Here is an 11,924-nt window from a genome sequence, read left to right as displayed (position 1 = left end):
CAGGATTGATCTTTGTACGATGCCTTATTAAGACGAATAGACTCAAACAAGCATTGTTAACAGAAAAAAAATGTTATCTTATTACGTGATTTATGCTCTGTTTCTCTGTGAACTTTGCACAGCATTTAAGAACTGTTTCTTGAAATTCCTGAATTAGAATTTAAGCAATTAAAATTTCACATGTTTGCATTTCCACGTCAACATTTAAACTCATTTTCCCAATCCGACAATCTTTCGAAGACAATTTTATGATACTTCAATATGACTTTCGTCTATCGGATTGGGAATTGAAGAAGAGCTTATAGAAATATAAGGATCAAACGTAATAATACGCTCATATACATTACCGTATAAATGACCTGACGTCCCTATAACTCCTTGTACTAAAGCGGTTTCTAAGGCCTTAGAGAAATTTAATGGTTTGTTTCTGAAAAAATACATAAAAATATTCATATAATAAACGGCACAACATTTTTATAGAATTTAAAATAATATCTAAGTCTTTGGATTTTTAGTAATTGTTATTATTTTTTTATCTTTCCTAGTGCCGCTTCAAAAATGTATTTTCTAAGCCCAGTAAAAACTATAAAGAAAGCTAGCTTCGACCAGCCATACCCTTGTCTATATACCCTTGAAGATTCAAATATAAATTCTAAAATTGTTACATTTAGATTTAATGTATATATTCTTGACATAATTTCGTTTTTATCGAAGTATCGATATAAGGTATCGATATAAGGCTAATGTGTTCCTAGTTACAATTTTGGAACAAATGAGATGCACACAAAGCAACCATGCAATTTTCTTAAAAACTGACGGCTTTTCGTTTGCTGTACCGCATTAGTTAATTAGTAAAACTAATTTCCTTTCCAACGAGGTACCGTGCATATTGGTACAACGTCTGTGAAAGTCAATTTAATTCAAAATAGAGATAGCGCCCAAACATAATTTTTTTCCACATGGCTAGTGTCCTGAATACTTTTTTTACATAGTGGTTTATGTCTTGGATCTTTCTGGTTAAAATTTGAATCTGGCGGCACTTCCTTTTACTATTTATCTTCCCCCACTTCAAAGGGATTATTTCAAAAACTGACGGCTTTATCTTTATGGTTTTTCTTCACTAAACCTGCTTTAGACGATCCCCAATCTGCCAATATACCGTGCAAGTTGGTACGACGTCTGAGAGTGGAGCCCTGTGCAATTTAATATTTGCCCCCTTTTTTGTATGGGGAAAATCCGAGCTGTTAAGCGATTTTCTCAAATATTGACGGCTTTAGCTAAATGATACTTTCTGACAAGAAACTTGATTTAACGCCCAATAACCAGGTTTACCGTGCATATTGGTACAACCTCTGTGAGCGGAGAAATAAACAAAAGAAAATCAAAAAATAAAAATTTGACTCATGTTCCAGATTCCACCGTTCCGCTATCGTCGCTAAGTCACCGACGCTTATTTGACGCACATCTAAATAAGTGTCAAAGTATACTACAATATATTAGAAATCTCATTTGACCCCAATTAATTTCATTTTGACAACAACCTTGTTTGCTTCGATTGTTCGTACATGCGATAGTCGCCATATCTTAATCAAGTATCGGTGCCATAGTAAGCACCTGGAGTGGTTGACTTTTAGATGTTGATAGCCTGAGTCATTCAAACAGTCATACGCTCTCCAGCAATCGGAGACGATGGTGGTCCCGGCAGCGATCTTGTCTTGGACAGTTGGTAGAAAAGTGTCCTTTGACCTGTCCTCTACCGGACCCATGAAAAAGTCGCCCGTCTCGCGGTCGCTGCCAACGAACACCCACTGAACCTCAATTATTTGGCCACCAATCTTTGTCTCATCAACTTCACAGTCGCACCAACGCCTCCGATAGCGGCCTTGACCCTTTTCTCTGACCAATCTATATAGATTTCCCTGAGAAAGTTGGCTCAATCCCAATTCGCCCACCCCAATTCGTCCTCCAAAAAAGTTCCACGCAATGAACTTGTATGCCTCACTGTAGGGCACACGAGAATTTAAAAAAAAATGTGTTTTTGAAGGCACTTTCCTAAGAAATGACTTTTTTAATAATATAATATTTGAATATATATGAATGAATACCTTGCCTTAAATGGACACTGCCTCTTTATTTTCTTCTTTTTGTTTGAACTTTCAACAGCGAACCTTCGCCGGCAGACCCACATTATCATTCCATGATCCTCCATTACAGCAGGTTGGACAGTCCCGCTCCAAAACAACCCCGTGGTCTTTAAGGAAACGGAGATGAGCTATCCCATCCAGGCCGAGAAAATCTCCAAACGTTAGAAAGCAGGGTTGGCACGTCATGCTGAACAGAGTGAATCAATAAACAACAATTTTTAATACAAATTTCAATATTGCATAAAATTTAAAAACAACTCGATTTTATAGCAACTGTGAGAAAAGCACACTGGTTTGAAATTCAATTAAAATAGAACCATGTCCGACCGCCAAGTTCTTTTTGCACGTAAATTCTTAAGAAATCGAGGATATTTTTTTCGCGAATTTCGGGGGTGAGTCCCCTAATCTAGAGTATTACCCCCACTTTTCCTTCACACCTCCGATCAAAAGTGAATTTTATTTTTCATACCGCGTATATTTCATCAGCCGCCATTAAAAAGTGCAGAAATGAATAATCATTCTTCCATCTTGTACAACAACTTAAAATATTAGAAAACAGTATACACCTAACAACTGACAATGGAGAAATTACAGTTCACTTTGTTTTGGGTCTAATAGTTGGAGATAATTTGGCTGTTAATGGAATTAATGGCTTCGTGCAGTCATGTAATTCAAAAATTTATTGCAGAGCTTGTACAAAACCTTTAGAAAAAAAAATGGAACAGAATTAATTATGCTGAACACCTAGGCTGGCTTTAGCTTAAAAAGCTGGTTTAAAACGCGTTTGCATTTTTAAAGTTTAATGCCACAATTTTATGTTGTTCAAAATATTTGTTTCGATATTATACATGGTGTATTTGAGGGCGTGTGTAAATAGGATAAAGGCAACACTTTGGGCGATCGAATCAAAGATACATTTAAAACTATACATGAGTGAAATTGTAGAAAAATCTTTTTCAATACTGAGGTAGGAAATAAACCAAAAAGCATAGAGCTAGATAACTTAAGTATTTTCATTTGGGGATGAATGCAACTCAAATGTCTTTTCTAGTCCATTTCTCAATTTTGCAAATTGGTGATTTATACCAGAAGGGAACAGGAACTGGGAGTTATTACACAGAGGGTATTATGACTTTCTCAAATTGAGTATTTGTATTCTCAATTTGAGGATGTACTCAATTTAAGTACAAATTGTGTGGAAAAAACTCATGTCGAGAAAAGCTGCAAGTTCGAAGTTTGAGGATGTGTGTTCTTCAATTTTCAACTTGAGAATTAATATTCTCATTATGAGTAACCGTCCGTTCTGCGAACAAGACGAGAGATGAGCGGATTTTAATTCGTTGCGTCTATGGTTGTCTCTCTCTCTCTCACTGTTTCTAAATGCACCGCGTTTGTTATTGTTGGGTAAAGAAGCACGTGTTTAATGTTTTAGTTATTTCTATAGAGATACATACTCGTATGTAGGGATGTGTATACTACATAGATTTATGAATTTAAATTGCTTTTAAATGTACATTTATAAACTTTCTAATTTAATTCTTATAATCGAACTATTATTTGTATAAAATGTGAAACGCGACAGTCCAGTCATTGAAATTAATGCAGGAAGATGAGCTGGGTGAAATATTTCATTATACTGAAATTGGACTGGAGGCATGCCAAAAAATAAGAGTGGCAACAAATGGTAATCATTTCAAAAACATAACTCCTGGTATTATAACAAATATTTTAAAATACTTTTAGCACAAGTCATGCCAAAACACTTTGTATATTTATGTATAAGTGGTTTATAAAATAAAATAAAAATAAATATTTTACACTTTTTCTGGGAATGGCTGGAATGGGTTAAAGTACAAAAGTTCTTCGTTTGAGAATTTAGAAGTTCACTGTCAAGAACTTGTTTCGCAATTTGAGCGCTTGCAATTTCTCAATATGAGAAAAGGGGATACTCAATTCTAAAATTCAAGCTAAATTATTTCTTAAAATGAGTGCAGTTTGTACTCATATTGAGGAAAAATGTTCAAAAAAGAACACAAATGTAGGTACTATTTTTTTGAGAAATTGGTACTGAGTATTTTGCACTTAAAGTGAGGGGTTTTCATGCTGAATTTCTCTGGGTATTTACCTTGCGTGATATTGTTGAGTTGCTATTGCAGCCTGAAATGATTTGCTTGCACCATCGAAGTTACCATGAGCTTTTCGGGCCATTGAAGCCCAAACATCATTGTCTTCTCCATTATTCATTAGCAATTATAAACTGCGGACCTCATAAACAGTTTGGTGCAAGTGGTTTGAGTCAAAACACACATTGAGAACGAATAGACCGATATAGGATGGCTGGATTGGAAATAATTTACAAAAGGCATTGCTTGTTTCATCTTGGGGGTTCTTAACAGCTACAGAGAGTTGGCAGGTCGGAAGTTGGACTTCCCGGGGGTGATTTAAGATTTAAGTTGTAAGTTTTCTTGTTTGCTCGGGTGGGGAAGGAAGGCGCAGTAGAGTGGGGAAGATGGTAATTAAATATGTTTCTAGATTTCTCCTTCGGCTCATTTCCAGAAAGTCCGCTCCCGCTCGCTCCAATGGAATCGCCCGCTTCCGGTCCGGTCCAGTCCGTCCGTCCGCATACTTGTGGTAGCCATGGTGGTCGGCGTAGACGGAGGCATCGTGTCCAATGGCGCTGTGGCCAATGCCGCTGATGGGATAGCTGCTGACGGCGATGGAAGGGGCGTGCTTCACCACGGAGTGGGACACCACGGGCGCCTTAACGTAGACCGGGTAGGGACGGTCCACGTGCACGGGCACCTGGACATTCACGGCCTTCTCCACGTAGACGGGGTAGGGTAGAGGTGCAGAAACATCGAGTGAAACATCGATAACATCGATGTTTTCAAAACATCGGAACCATCGATGGTTCGTGACCACCATCGATCCACCAACACCAGAATCAACTTCAAACGAGGCAAGCAGCAAATTTTCATTTTTGCAAAATAAGCCTAAAGTAAAATCTACCAGAGCCGATGCCATTATTGCCACAAGGCAATATATGGAAAAAGAAAACATTCCTGACACTTGCGACCCCTTGAAGTATTGGGAGGTATGATTTTTAAATAATTATGACTAACATGTTAAATAAGAAATATTTTTTACAGATGACTGCTGACAACGAACTGAAATTGGTTGCAAACAAATTTTTCTGTATACAAGCCTCGTCCTGTGAGTCTGAACTAGACATATACGCCGCCGAGCCACGCCGCCGCCGCCGCCGATTTTTTGCTTTTTTGACGCGCCGCCGCCGAGTCACGTAAAAACCGGCGCGGCGGCGGCGGCGGCGGCGGCGGCGGCGTTCGGCGTCATACAAATTTTTATTCATTTTATAAATAAAAAAGGTTATTATTAATATATCCTAAAAAAATTTTCGACAATAATCGCTTTCAGTTATCGATTAAATGTCTCATCTCCCATCTCCTTACATGTGTCCCATCTCTAAGGAAATCATCTTGTAAGGAAAGTTTTTCTTAAGAATTTTTTTTTAATAGTTTAATAATGAAGACAATGAATTTCAATTTCAATCAATTTCAATGAATCTCAAAACTGTCAAGTCAAGAAAAGACAATGAATCTCAAAACTGTCAAATCAAGAAAAGACTGTTATTTTGTTTTAATTTTAGTTTAAGTTGTTATTTCGCTTTACTTACTTATTAATTATGAAGACAATAATTTCAGTTTAATTTGTTATTTCGCTTAACTTACTTATTAATTATCAAGTCAAGAAAAGACTCTTATTTAGTTTTAGTTTAATTTGTTATTTCGCTTGAATCACTTATTAATAAAAGGAAAAAAAAATCAGTTTATTAAATGCTTACGCCGCCAGCCGCCGACAATTTCACCGGCGGCGTACCCGCCGCCGCTGGGTAATTTAGAACTCTACGCCGCCGCCGCTGCTGAAACCATCGGCGTAAACCTCTAGTCTGAACGAGTATTCAGCAAAGCTGGACAAACCATATCTGACCGCAGGACAAGGCTTAAACCTGAAGTTGTTGATCAACTTTTGTTCCTGAATAGAAATAGACACTTTAAATGATCTCAAATAAATCTCATGTTACTGTTTGTGCTGTTTCTGTTCTTTTTGCCTTTTCTTTTTTTCTTTTTTAAACATCGATGTTTCACTCGATGTTTTTTTTGAAAACATCGAAAACATCGATGGACACGAACATCGATGTTTCTGCACCTCTAGGGTAGGGCCCCTCAACGGGCACTGGGCGGTCGACGGGCACATGGATGAGCACCTTCTCGTGGTGGATGAGCTTTTCTGAGCTTGAGAATTTTGTCTTCTAACCTTTTCTTCTCGTTATCGAGACGAAAGCGATGTCAATTTTAGTATTCCGAATCAAAAGCTCTCGGTTTGAGGTTGTTAAAGAGACGTGAGGGGAAGACGATGAAAATGTGAGAGAGAGATGAGAGAGACAGTGGCGGATCTAGGGTTGCTGGCGCCCGGGGCAAAGCGAAAAATTCCGCCCCCTCCCTATTTGCTGTACGAATAACATTAGGAGTATTTAAAGTGTAAATAGGTTATTAATTATTAAGGGAACGTTCTCTTTGTTTTGGATCAAAAAATCGATTTTTTTTTTGCAAAAATTGAAAGCCACATATCCGTAGAGTATGTGTGTGAAAGGATTTTTCGATACGATGAACAGTTTGTGAATGAGAGCGTCTCGAATACACCTGCGTCACGCGCGCTGCGTACTTTTAAAAAACTTTAAACGCGAAACCATGTTTTCCAAAAAAATTCCGCGTCCACAGCTTCATCCTGTGAACCGATTTGCTTCATGTAAAATTTTTATGAAAGTATATGCTTTTTTATTGGGCACTAAGCTACTCCGGAAGTAAACAATAATTTATTTATAATTTTTCAACGTGGTTTAACTGAAAAAAAATGTACGAAAATCGAACTTTAAAATTCGAACATTAATTACGCGGTCAATTTATGGCCGCAATTTGATGCCATTAGGTTAGTGCCTTACAAAAGTATATTAACTTTAACTAATGATAACAATTTTCTATTTGATTTGACTACAAGAGGCTGCAGGCTCGAAATTTTTGGACGATGTTTGCCGCGCGGAGGCAGACGAAAGCCGCCATTTTGAATTTCACCATCAAATAAATTTTAAAAAAATCTTGAATAATAAACGAATTCAAAAAGCAAAACCCGATTTTCGTACGCCTTTTCATTATCCCACAAAAAATTGACGAACTTTGCCTTCATTTCGACCAAAACAAAGAGAACGTTCCCTTAAAAGCTTATATGTTTGAAGAATTGTATTTCATATCGATTCTTTTGTCAGTTACAACGGAATAAACATTATTATTTGTGTTTTTGCAAGACAAAAAAATATTACTTTTAGAATATAACTTTTCTGGCCTTGATTGCCGCAAATTCAGCAATAATATCATTGTAGTCGAGTGATGCTGCTACTTCATTTTCGATAGATAGTATAGCTAAATTTGACAGCCTGTCTTGGTTCATGGTTGTGCGGAGATAAGATTTTATCAATTTCAGTTTACTGAATGATCGCTCACACGAAGCCACGGACAATGGTAGAGTCAACAAAATTTTCAATGCCGTCACAAGTGTTTTGTACGCCTCTAACCCCACACAGAAAAAAAAATTGATATGATATGATGGTCAATTTGATGAAATCCAGTATCAATTCGGCCTAGATACGGCACATATCAATTTGATATGTTCGAAATTGTAAAAACGATATTTCGGTAATATCATTTTTACATTATAGCGTATCAATTTTTTGAAATGTTTTGGTTGTAAATTTGATATTATTGTAAATTTGATATTGTAATTTCAAAGGTACATTGTAGTATAATGGATATTAAAAATATCAAATTGATATTATTGTAAATTTAATATTATAATTTCAAATCTACATTGTAGTAGATTGGATATTAAAAATACCAAAATGATATTATTGTAAATTTGATATTATAATGTCAAACACAAATTTAAATAAATAATAATATGCCAAATCTTTTTGATTATACGTTTTTATTACCTATTACAGTTTTTACAAAGAATTTGTATTTCATATTTACACCTCTTTTATATTTACATTGAGTCTTTATTTTTGTACTTAAATATATATTTCATATCTACACTTTTTTTTATATTTACGTTGAATCTTTATTTTTGTACTTATATATACTTATTAACTAAAATTTCTTTATTCTTATTAGCTTATTACTAGAGTTTATGTACAAATGAATCGGCGGGCCCTCAAAGTTTTCTATATTATCAATCTTATAATTTTCCAATTCAGCACCCACCACATAAGCTTGATAATGCTCGCTAAAATTGGAAACTTCAATTAACTGGGTAATAACAAAAATTGTTTTTCAAAAACTTTCCAGAATATCCAGAATCCCGCACTGCTCTCTTTTTGGGAATATATGCAGCAAGTCGCTATCGTTTATATATTTGAGCCTTTGGAAAGTAAAACAACAATCTGAAAACCAAAATTGTAAATTAATACACTATATTTGTTTTATATTTACCAATAAGACAGTCGTAACAGGACATTGGTAGGTCCTGATCAGTCAAGAAACTTAATAGTCCTTCCTTTTCAGACTCCGTCATTTTTTCTAAAAAAAAAAGGGCCAATATTTACATTTGTGTGTACGTGTTTGAGCGCAAAAACACTGTAAATTTTTATTCATACGAATGAATGTGCGTGTGAGAAACTAAAAATGCGCAAGTGAAACTAACTAAATTTTCGCTAAATCAAGACACACATTGTCATACACACATAGTTACGCATGCACATACATATGTACCCTGCAGTACCATTCAGCGCTTATTGAGCACTCAATCACTGCAAAAAGCTCATCACTCAGCGCTCAATGAGCGCACAATTTGTATGGAGCTATGTGCTGAAATTAACATAGGCATGTCCTAGGGTTCATCAGTGCTCAAAAAATAGCACTCATTGAGCGCTTTTTTGAGCACCCTCCTGAGCGCTCGATTGAGCAGCTGAAAAAGCACACGTTCAGCACATGTTGAGCGCTCGATTGAGCAGCTGAAAAAGCGCACGTTCAGCACATGTTGAGCGCTCGATTGAGCCGCGATAAAAGCACACATTCAGCACACGTTGAGCGCTCATTCAAGCAGCGAAAAAGCGCACTTTCAGCGCACGTTGAGCGCTTAGCAGCAAAAAAAATTTCAGTTGTAATTTTTATTTTTATTTGTTTATTTTAAAAATTGAGCTCGGGGGTTTCCGGTGTTATCGGGGTCGCTGGCACCTCCTCCTCAGCATCTGGTTTTTAACGCACCGCATTGCCTTCTGCAGCGCCTTTTCGGGAGGCTCCGAGGGATCGACCATGGCGATTGCATCTAGTATTAGAAAAAAATTAGTTTTAAAAATAAAACAAGACGAGAATAAAAACGAGTGACCGAAAGTAATCGTTATTTGTAAGATTTATTTATAATAAAAGAAATGTTATCTTTGGCATTCAATGTAAAAATCCCAGAAGTCTTTTAAAAATTAAACTTACAAACAATAGTTACTTTCAGCCTCAATAAAAACTTACTTAATAAGTAAGTTGTGGGACAGAACAAGTTCCTCGGATAATATGCTTAAGATGGAACGATTTAGCCTTCCATTTTTTTATAGATTTACCTTCAGCCTTGTCTAAAAATATAAGAAAATGCAAAAAATATCGAGAAGAAATTAGCAAACTTTTGTTTTCGGTCACTTGATTTATTTTATTTTGTTGTAAACAATTATTACGAAAAATAAACCACACATTATTTATGTATTTTATATTATTTATTAAAACATTTATTTATTTTGCAGTTGCGGAAAAAAATAACACTTTTCCAGGAACTGAAAATTGGAGATGTTTGAGATTTTTATTTAAATACGTACACAAAAGTAAGAATTGTTGTTAAATGTTATTAATATTCATTTTTATCGAATTTTAACCACAAATATAAGTTTTAAAAACAAACATCTCTTATTTTTTGTCCCTAGAAACTTTGCACTCAATAAGATTTTTAAATTCTTTCACAGATTTGTTTATTATATGCACCATTTGTTGCTTTTCACGTCAAAAATTAATATTTTTCACAGCTATTTTTTTCCGCCACGTGTTATTTTGGGAATCTTGTATTTCCCTTATTTTTAATATAGATTATCTTGTTTTTTACTCTCACTGTTTTCAATATTATTAGTCTGCGACAGACTTACCTGGGAATCGTTTCTTTTTCACTTTTAAGGCACTAATTTAATTTAATTTAGTAAATTGCTGGTATGTTTGCTTCAACTTCTAACTCCTTCACTAAAGTAAACGCAAGTGAAAAGACGAAAAAAGGCGCGTGCCTTCCAGAAAAACAACAAGCAACAACAACAACGGTTCCGCTAAGCCGTTGTTGTTTTTTTTGCATGTCCCGTTTGGTCTATGCATCTTGCACATAAAAGCAGGGTATTTATAGACATATTCGACTATGCAAATCGGTTTATAAAAATATATTTTTAAAACTTTACATATTATTAAATTATATTAATAAACATATAAATTTGTTTAAGAAATACAAATATTTTAAAACAGAAACCTATTATTTTAAATCGTTGTTTTATCATTTACGAACAAATGTCGCACTATTCAAAAGGCAAGGGTGCACAAAAGTCTATATATTTTAGTTGCTGGGCCTCCTTCCCATCACACGCACTTTTCCGTCTGAGACATGGAGAGAGAGGGAGAGCCCAAAATTACTTTTTGTGCGTTCTCTTTGCGGACCCGACTGAGAGCGCGTCGCTTTGCGCTCAGCTCTGCCGGCGTCGCTGGCTTCTCTGCCGACGTCGCAGTCGGCTTCGTGATGATTGGGCGCTTAACTCAATTGTGGAACTGCAGGGTATGTATGGACAGATGCACGTGCTTTTCATTGTCGTAAGAATGTGCGTGTGAGAAGCAAAAAAATGCACAAGTGAAATTAAATAAACTCTCGATATATAAATTTCACTTATGCATTTTTTTAAACTACCCACACGCACATTCTTACGACAATGAAAAGCACTTGCATCTGTCCATACATACATATGTATGTGCATGCGTAACTATGTGTGTATGACAATGTGTGTCTTGATTTAGCATTTTTAGTTTCTCACACGCACATTCATTCTTACGGCAATGAAAAGTACGTGCATCTGTCCATACATACATAAGTGTGTATGAGAAGCGACTTTGCAGGACGGCGTAGAAATAAAAATTAATTTTTAAATGCAATTATGTTATGTTACTTGTTAAATTTGTTTTCACGCCGGCGCAGCCTCTACAGATACGCACGCTTACATACGTACGTATGTATGTATGTACACACATAGTTGCACGTGTTTTTCTTGTCGTAGGGCAGTCGTATAGTAAAAGCCACTCAGAAAACCGCACACGATTTTATTTTTTTCCACTTATTATGTTCTTATAACACTTTATACGTATACACATTATATATGAAGTTTACTTACCTGTTTTTTTCAACTTGGAGAAACACTACACTGACCATGCACGTCCGACCTGCATCAAAATAAAATTCAAGTGGCAAAAAATCCACTAAAACGCATCCTAGTGCAAGCGAGACAACATGTTCGAATTAGCCCAATTCGAATTTCGAATATATCCTTTTCGCTTCCACTCACGTGATTGATGTCGCCATATTGCTACATCCTCTCTTTTTCGATGTCAAGAAATTTCCGAAAAGAGAGAAATCGACAATTTGACA

The 11,924-nt window shown here is 35.9% G+C and overlaps 1 long non-coding RNA gene across 2 annotated transcripts; it reads right to left on the bottom strand.

Moving 5' to 3' along the window:
- Positions 1-9,369: 9,369 nt before the first annotated feature.
- On the bottom strand, positions 9,370-11,060 carry LOC139355165 (uncharacterized). Of its 2 annotated transcripts, none has more exons than XR_011605889.1 (3): positions 10,078-11,060; positions 9,740-9,840; positions 9,370-9,542 (listed from the first exon to the last, which is right to left on the bottom strand). It is a non-coding gene; the product is annotated as an uncharacterized lncRNA (long non-coding RNA). The 2 variants fall into 2 exon arrangements; XR_011605888.1 differs by having other exon boundaries at positions 10,399-11,060.
- Between the last annotated feature and the right edge of the window lie 864 nt (positions 11,061-11,924).

This window comes from Drosophila suzukii, chromosome 2L, assembly GCF_043229965.1.
Source record: "Drosophila suzukii chromosome 2L, CBGP_Dsuzu_IsoJpt1.0, whole genome shotgun sequence".
Taxonomy (NCBI): domain Eukaryota; kingdom Metazoa; phylum Arthropoda; class Insecta; order Diptera; family Drosophilidae; genus Drosophila; species Drosophila suzukii.
Note: the sequence above shows the minus strand (reverse complement) of the source record. Positions and strands in the feature narration are given on the sequence as shown.